The sequence below is a fragment of the Podarcis cretensis genome (genome assembly GCF_951804945.1).
Source record: "Podarcis cretensis genome assembly, chromosome: 1".
Taxonomy (NCBI): Eukaryota; Metazoa; Chordata; class Lepidosauria; order Squamata; family Lacertidae; genus Podarcis; species Podarcis cretensis.
In genome coordinates, this window is record NC_137170.1 from 128,514,147 (window position 1) to 128,522,633 (window position 8,487).

Consider the following 8,487-nt stretch of genomic DNA (forward strand, 5'->3'; position numbering starts at 1 on the left):
GTGAAAGAATGTACCTTCAATCTCATTACATTTCCAACATTTATTATCGGGCAAATGGTAAATTTTTGCAAGCTTGACTGGTGTTCATTAAGTTTTCTCTTAGGGCATTACATGCCGTAAATTTCATACCTGTGGTCCATAACTGTTCCCAGTCAGCCATCATTATGTTATGTCCAACATCTTGTGCCCATTTAATCATAACTGATTTCACCATTTCATCCTGAGTGTTCCATCTCAGCAGCAAGTTATACATTCTTGACAAATGCTTAATTTTTGGATCAAACAATTCTGTTTCCAATTTTGATTTTTCCACCTGGAAGCCAACTTTTTAATCCGAATTATATGCCTCCATTATTTGGTAATAATGAAGCCAATCTCACACTTTATTTTTCAATTTTTCAAAGCTCTGCAATTTTATTCTGTCTCCATCTTGTTCCAAAATTTCCCAATATTTCGGCGATTTGGCCTCCATATTGAGTTTTTTCTGTGCCTTCGCTTCCATTGGTGACAACCATCTTGGGGTTTTCTTTTCTAACAAATCCTTATATCTTATCCAAACATTAAACAATGCTTTTCTAACAATGTGATTTTTAAACGCTTTATGTGCTTTTACCTTATCATACCACAAATATGCATGCCAGCCAAATACATTATTAAAACCTTCTAAATCCAACACATCAGTGTTTTCAAGAAGCAGCCATTCTCTCAGCCAGCAAAAAGCAGCTGATTCATAATATAGTTTAAGGTCTGGCAGGGCAAATCCACCTCTTTCTTTAGCATCGGTTAATATCTTAAATTTTATTCGAGGCTTCTTGCCCTGCCAGACAAATCTAGAAATATCTTTCTGCCACTTCTTGAAACAATCCATCTTATCCAAAATTTGCAATGTTTGAAACAAAAACAACATCCTTGGCAGCACATTCATTTTCATCACAGCAATTCGGCCTAACAATGATAACTTCAAATTTGTCCATATTTCTAAATCCTTTTTCACTTCAGTCCAACATTTTTCATAATTATCTTTAAATAAATTCACATTTTTGGCTGTCATATTAACCACTAAATATTTCACTTTCTTTTTTTAAAAAAATAATATTTATTAACATTTTAAAGACTGCAAAAGAAAGACAAAGAATTAAACAAAACAATACAATACAATACAAAAACAAAAACAAAAACACAACACAACACCAACCCCCAAACATTAAATTAACAAAACCAAACAAACAAAATTTAAAACACATCTAATAAGTTCAGTATCTTAACTTTCATTTACTTGTTTCAACGACCTCCTCACACCTCCCTTTTTGTATTCCACTTTAATTAACTGTTTCAGCAATTCTTTTCCATCTTCCTCTGTTTTCTGTCCTGTAATTTATCTTAACATATTCTAACCTTATTTTTCCCTTTAATATATAATTGTCTTAACATATTTTAACTTTATTTTCCCTTTAATACTCTAATAATCTATTTGCACTTAATTCCTTGGTGATCTTCTGTCCGATGCTCTTAACTCTTTTCCAAGTCCCTTCTGCGAGTCTTCTTCATATTTATACATGAACTTTACTTTGTCTTCCACTGATCTTATTTTCATTTTCCTTCCTTTGAGGCTAAAGAGTAGAGGGGAACTCCCACCTAAAGATGATTTTATTCCTTCTCGACAGGGCAACCAAATCTCCGTAGTTAAATCTAAGATCCGAAAGGTATTTCAGGACGTTTTTCAAAATTTCCACTCTTGACTGTTGTTCTTCTAGGTTCCTCTGGTAGTTCCAACTGTCTCTTATTTTGTTCTTCTCTTTTTTCCCTCCTCTTCCAAGTCCGAGAGCCCTCACAGTTTTAATCTCTTCTTGACCCAAGTCCCGGTCCCAAAAGTCATCAAATTCCTGTGTAAGGAAATCTATCAAACTTTCCTTCTCCAGTTCAGGTAGGGCTCTGATCCTCAAAATCTGATTTTCTTTAAATTCAATCATAGCAGGCATCAACTTATGGTCATCAAATTGCATCTGTAAGGCTGGGACTCTCTCTCTCTCCAATTGTGTGACTTTAGGTTCAACGGCAATAACTTTCTCCCTAGCCTTCTCCGCAGTTTGCCATGTCAAAGTAGATTTCTGTGTCAGTTTCTGAATAGTTTCTATATTGGTGTTCCAATACTTTTTGTCCCAAATTGTCAATTTTGGTAGTTACCACATCCACCTTTTTGTGAAGCTGTTCCAGTGAGTCACTTGTCTTACATAATACAACCACTAAGGCCTCTTCTGTCAACATTCTTAACCGATTCAAGGTCCCCAGAATCTCACAGGTTTTTATCTTGCAGCTGGAAATTCCCCCAGCTCAACTCTTGTGACAGTTTCAAAAGCTTCCTCTAGAGGGAAACAGTTCCTCTAGAGAGAAACAGTTCCTCTAGAGGGAAACAGTTTCTATTTGTATTAGTCCTTTTAAACTCAATTCAAACAATAAAGTTAGTTTCAATTTTCTGTTACTTTTACTCCTTTTTAAATGCAGACGGAGACCATGGAAACAATGTATTCCTCTTATTTAACTAACTGTCAGTGAACGTTCTAATCATGGTCAGTCCTGTTGGCAGCCCGTTTCCAGGATCGGAGCGGTGGTATATTAACTCTGTTCGCTCTCTTCTGCAGGTATACTCAGTCCAAAACTTTCCCCCCTCTTCTCCTGCCACCAAGGGGGGTTTAGTATTTTTTACTGATGGAAATTTAGTCCTTTACAATAGGCTTTCTGAGACTTCAGCTTGCATCCTCATTGCTTCAATCTATTTACAAAAGGGGAAGGTGGACTTCCTGTTTTAGACCTCCCCGTTTCGGCACCAAATTAAGACGTTTAAAAATCCAATTCTCCGCTCTACTCACGGGTAGTTGCTTTAAGATCAAATTGTCCACTGGAAAAAGTCAGCGCTCTCCGGCAACAACTATGTGGCTTCGCTCCGTGGAAGAAGCAGTCAATTCGAAGCACTGCGCCGCTCACCCCACGTTGCTCCGGATCCCCGAAACTGGGTTTCCCCGTGAGTAGGGGAGGCGCAAAAGGTGCCAGCCGAATCCCACGTTCACAGGCTTCACCCACCTGTGATTTCTAGTGGGTCTCCGCCTTCGCCGTGGCAGCCAGACCCGGATTCCTACGAAGCAAATTCCTCCCGATCAGAGGAATTCCGCCATTACCGGTCCAGCTTTATGGTCCAGCTCTCACTTCCACACATCACTATGGCAAGCCACTCCAGTATCCCTGCCATGGATACTCCTAATGTTTAAACCAATTCATAAACCAAGAACTTATACATTGATCACTAATTATGAAACCTACGTTGTAGATATTTTTCCAGATTTATTATGCTATTTTTGTGATATACAAATGACATGAGAAAACCTGGTATGCTTATTTGTATAATTTGTATTATAAGTATAAGTATAATAAGTATAATAATAAGAAAGAAAGAAAGAAAGAAAGAGGTGAGGGAAAAGACACTGGGACAGCTTCTGTAAATTTGGGACTGTCCCTGGAAAATAGGGACACTTGGAGGGTCTGCAATTTGAGTCCTTTTTTTTTTTTTTTTGAGCAGGGTGGGTGTCTTTCGTTCCAATGTGAACAGGGGTGCTTGCACTTCCAAACAGCCCCACTTCGAACGATGGGTGAACCTCTAATGCACTGCGATCGATGACTGTCCTCTACATGACAGAACGAGCATGAAGGGAGGTTCTGCACAACAATTAGAGGTTGAATCCTGATGAGGGGGGGGGAGAGTGAGGGGAGAGGAAGCTTGGAATGCTTTGCTTTAAAATCATTTAAGGGGTGGGTGTATGTTTCGCTCTCTCCCCCTTAAGCAGTTCCATATGATCCTGCGCAGCTTTTCGACCACAAAAAGCTCTCGTCAGAAAACAGCAAGAGCTGTGTCACTGAGGTAAGCTCATGCCCTGATCTCACGGCTAATAAATGGCTCTGGCCACTTTTTTTCGCTTGGCTTCGCCAGCCCCTGTGTTGTCGCAAGGCAAACCAGCTTTGTGAATTCCTCTCTTGTTTCAAAGAAAGAAGCGCTTTGGGGGGGCTCTTTCAAGCCAGTTCTGCCAGGAGCGCCACGTCGGAGGAGGCCGTGCCAAGGGTGGCTTTAGGAGGAGTGCAACATGTCAACCACATGACAGGCCCTGCCGTGCGAGGAAGGCACACCCATTTCCTATTAGACCGTCACCCACACAGAGAGTTTATTTACCTTCCCCGTCCAGCGCAGCATTACCATCGGAACTGGAATCAAAAACATTTATTTCGTTTCGCTTTCTTCGCTCCAACACTTTTTGGTTTGTTGGTTTGGTTTAAAAAAAAAGTGTGGCTGATTGTAATTTCTGCAAATTAAAAGCAAAATAAATAAATAAACCGAAAGCACATTTATTAAAGAAAAGCCCAGCATGTGGGTTAATAAACATGCTGTCTTTTCAAGGAGCATGTGTTTCCGTGACAGTGGGAGAGTGTTTAATGACAGAGGAAGACACTGCCTTCTGACAAGGGGGGCAGCAGAGGCTGTTCTTCAGTTATTGAATTGAATTTGTGGCTGTGCGTTTCAGCAAAATCCACGTGGTGCACCTGGTAAAAGAGCGTTTGCTGTTTGGTAACATAAATACAGCCCTCATTCTCATCACTAGCAAAAAAGAGAGAAGAAGCCTTTTGTCTTGTATAACTTGCAAAAAATAAAAATTGCATTGGATATCAAGAGTGCCTACACTGAGTTTCTCCCAGGAATGTAGAGTTCTGAATGAGTCTTGTTCATACGTTGTACAGTCGCACCTTGGATCCCGAACGCCTTGCGAGTTGAACGTTTTGACTCCCAAATGCCGCAAACCCGGAAGCGAGTGTTCCGGTTTGCAAACGTTCTTTGGAACCCAAACGTCCAACACGGCTTCTGCGGCTTCTGATTGGCTGCAGGAGCTTCCTGCAGCCAATCGGAAGCGGCGTCTTGGTTTCCAAACATTTTGGAAATCGAACGGACTTCTGGAACAAATTCTGTTCGACTTCCAAGGTACCACTGTACTGAACTAGGGATGGGTGGAGGAATTTGGCTCAGTGTGCATTGAAAGGCAAGCCTATCTAATGCGAATTGGAAGGAAATTACAGAGTCTAAGTGCTGCCATGTTGAGAGATGGTGAGGTAGTATTGCTCCTAGAGGCATCCATGAAAATGACGCTAGGAGCAATGTCATTCCTGGGATCACATGCAACTAGATTTTCCTTTTTATATATATAATAGATTTTATTAAAGTTTTGAAGGTTACAGAAAGAAAAATAGAAAAAGTTAAACAAACAAAGCACAAAAACAAAAAACAAAAAATAAAACACACACACACACAAATCCAACCTTTACATAACTTTCTTTCCTTTGCTTATTTCCTTGACCTCCTCACACCTCCCTTTTTTGTATTCTAGTTCAATTAGATATTTCAGCAAATCCTTTCCATCTTTGTTTTTATCCTAAAAATTTATCTTGATATACTATAATTTTACATTCTCCTCTTTCACTAATTACCAGTCCATTTTTACTTAATCCTTTATAACATTTCTGCTAAAACCACATAGCTTCATTCCAACATCCTTCTAACATTCCTTAATTTTACAGTGTTTCTGTAGATAAACTTTAATTTTTTTCCAATCTTCTTCCACCGATGCAACTAGATTTTCCAAGCCGTCATCTTGTCGACCACAGCATCCAAGATTTTTAAGTGAGAAAACTGATAAGCCACCTCATCATAATTGCATTGACACCACCCAGTCCTCCCACCACCACAATCCAAAGATACACACTCCAGTCCCAAAGTTTGGGGAGGTTTTCATGCCCCTGCTACCCTACTGAAAAAAAATCTCTATATAAAAAAGCTAAGCCAAATTTCACTCCCTGGCCCTTTCACATTGCAATGTTGGGGCTGTCATAGGGCCCACCTAGGCACTGAAGGTACGAGTTGCCAGTGGCGTAGCGCGGGTTGTCAGCACCCGGGGCAAGGCAAGTAATTTGCGCCCCCTAACCCGCACGCCTGGCACCCCCCCTCCACAGTGGGCGGCGACCCGGCGGCTCGGATCGGATTCGCACAGCAGTGAGAGAGAGTGAGTGAGCCAGGTAGGGGCAGAGAGCTGCGAGTGTGAGCGCGCGCCCCCCAGATGTTGCGCCCGGTGCTGACGGCCCCCCCTGCACCCCCCACGCTACGCCACTGCGAGTTGCTGAAGGCCTCTGAGCTGGCTCTGTCTGCTGTGGACTCTGTGCTCCCCACCATGAAAGGCAAGAAACTCCTCAATGAGATAGATTAAGAAAGATAGGAAGATATTTTTATATGCAGTGTCAGCAGCAAGAACTTTGATGGCCCAGAAGTGGAAACAGGAAGAGTTACCTATGATTAAAGAATGGAGAATGAAAATGATGGATTATGCGGAACTCAATAGACTAACAGGAAGGATCTGGAACCGACGTGATCAAAGATTTACAGAAGATTGGATGAAATTTACTGAATATATGCAAAAATTAAGTGATAATCAGATAACGTTTGTAAGTTTTAAGGAAGCTCTGTGAAGAGAAAAGGTAGGAATATTGTTAGATTGTAAAAAAATTAATTAATAATATGGTGGTATAATTTAAATTTAAGAAATGTGGAGAAAGTAAGTACTAGGAAGGTTTTTCAGGCGGGAGGAGGGAAGTCAGTAAGGAGGAATTTGGATGTAAAAATATGTTTTGGATGTATAATTTGTTATGGAAAAAGAATAAAAAAAAATATTTAAAAAAGAAAGAAAGGCAAGAAACTCCTCAGCCTTTTCTCAGGGCGGAGGTGCCAATTCCTTGCTACAAAATGGATTCTAATGTGCTGACAAAGCCATAAATGCCAGAGAATCCTGTATCCTCTTCCCCCCACTGCATTGTTCGTCTCTGACCAGCAGGCATCTTCCACTGAAACAAAAGCCCAGAAGAACCAAGAGCTTCTTGTGCCCAAAGAAGAAAATGTAGGATTAGTGGAATTTAAAGATAGTGAGGAGAGGAGAGAGAGAGAAAGAAAAAAGAAGCAGCAGCAGTAACTTATTGTCTTATTAGCAGGGCACTCTTTTGTTCTGTTTTGGCCCTGGAAATCCATGCTTCCTGATTTTATTTTTTTAAGAACGGTGTTTACATATCTAGATCCTTATCTCCTTTCATCACAGGAAGCGAAATCCTTCACGGAGGTTAAATTGCTGAACTTAGGGGAAATCTCAAGCCGATTGATTCCTGAGGCCTGCCTTTTCCCCAAACTAGGCCATTAAGAGGTCAAGGCCGAGGTGCTGGTATGTGTGTTTAAGGCTAATGGCAAGGCACGCGAATGCCCCTCGGCCAGGCAGACAATGGCTCTCAGAAGAAATTCCCAGCAGCGATTCCAAGCGCTGAGGTCGTGCTCATTAGTCATCCGGCATTAGTCATCCTGTAGCCAGGACTAGAGGAGTTGTTTGCTGTGAGGTCATAGAATCATAGAATCATAGAGACCACAAGGGCCATCAAGTCCAACCCCCTGCCAAGCAGGGAACACCATCAGAGCACTCCTGACATATGGTTGTCAAGCCTCTGCTTAAAGACCTCCAAAGAAGGAGACTCCACCACACTCCTTGGCAGCAAATTCCACTGTCGAACAGCTCTTACTGTCAGGAAGTTCTTCCTAATGTTTAGGTGGAATCTTTTTTCTTGTAGTTTGGAACCATTGCTCCGTGTCCGCTTCTCTGGAGCAGCAGAAAACAACCTTTCTCCCTCCTCTATGTGACATCCTTTTATATATTTGAACATGGCTATCATATCACCCCTTAACCTCCTCTTCTCCAGGCTAAACATGCCCAGCTCCCTTAGCCGTTCTTCATAAGGCATCGTTTCCTTCCAGGTCCTCTTCCCCTAGTCTACGCTCAGTATTCTTTCAGCCCTGGAAAGCACCAGAGATTTGCAATGGGTGTGGGAAGGAGCAGGGGAACCAGGAGATATTTTAGGTGCCTTGAAAACTGTTTGGAGGAAAAAACCAGGCAAATCTGAAGATAGGCCACTTGATTGATGGCTACAATTGCCCACAGCCGGCCCTCTTATTAGGCAACACTTAGCTCAGATTATGGACCACTGGATCAGCAACTCCCATCAAGCAACCACAGGGCCAGCTGATGCCTGCTTGCACCTCCTGGTCATTTGACCCTGAAAAGAGGCTCCTAAAAATATTTGCCTCTGCCCTTTCCATAAAATATTTTGGCAAAGCATGGTCATTTTTGTTTATTCACGTTTAATGGAACTACCCATCATGATGATGAGGATGAAAGTGGGAAAAGGTCCCAAATATTGTAGTTTCACCTGGGGGAGCCCAGCAGATCCCTGAAGCCACAGATATATGGTAGCATCTTGGGGTTCCTTGTCAGTGGAAGGAGAACCTTGTATCTGGGGCAGGGATCAGGTATAGGCCCTCAAAGGTTTAGTCCTTTTACTTTGCCCCTTGGAAGTGAACTGGAACTACTG

At 41.7% G+C, this 8,487-nt stretch overlaps 1 long non-coding RNA gene across 1 annotated transcript; it reads left to right on the plus strand.

Moving 5' to 3' along the window:
• Positions 1-3,840: 3,840 nt before the first annotated feature.
• Positions 3,841-8,160, plus strand: LOC307220813. Its single transcript, XR_013841115.1, has 3 exons — positions 3,841-3,910; positions 6,915-7,461; positions 7,874-8,160. It is a non-coding gene; the product is annotated as an uncharacterized lncRNA (long non-coding RNA).
• Positions 8,161-8,487: the final 327 nt, after the last annotated feature.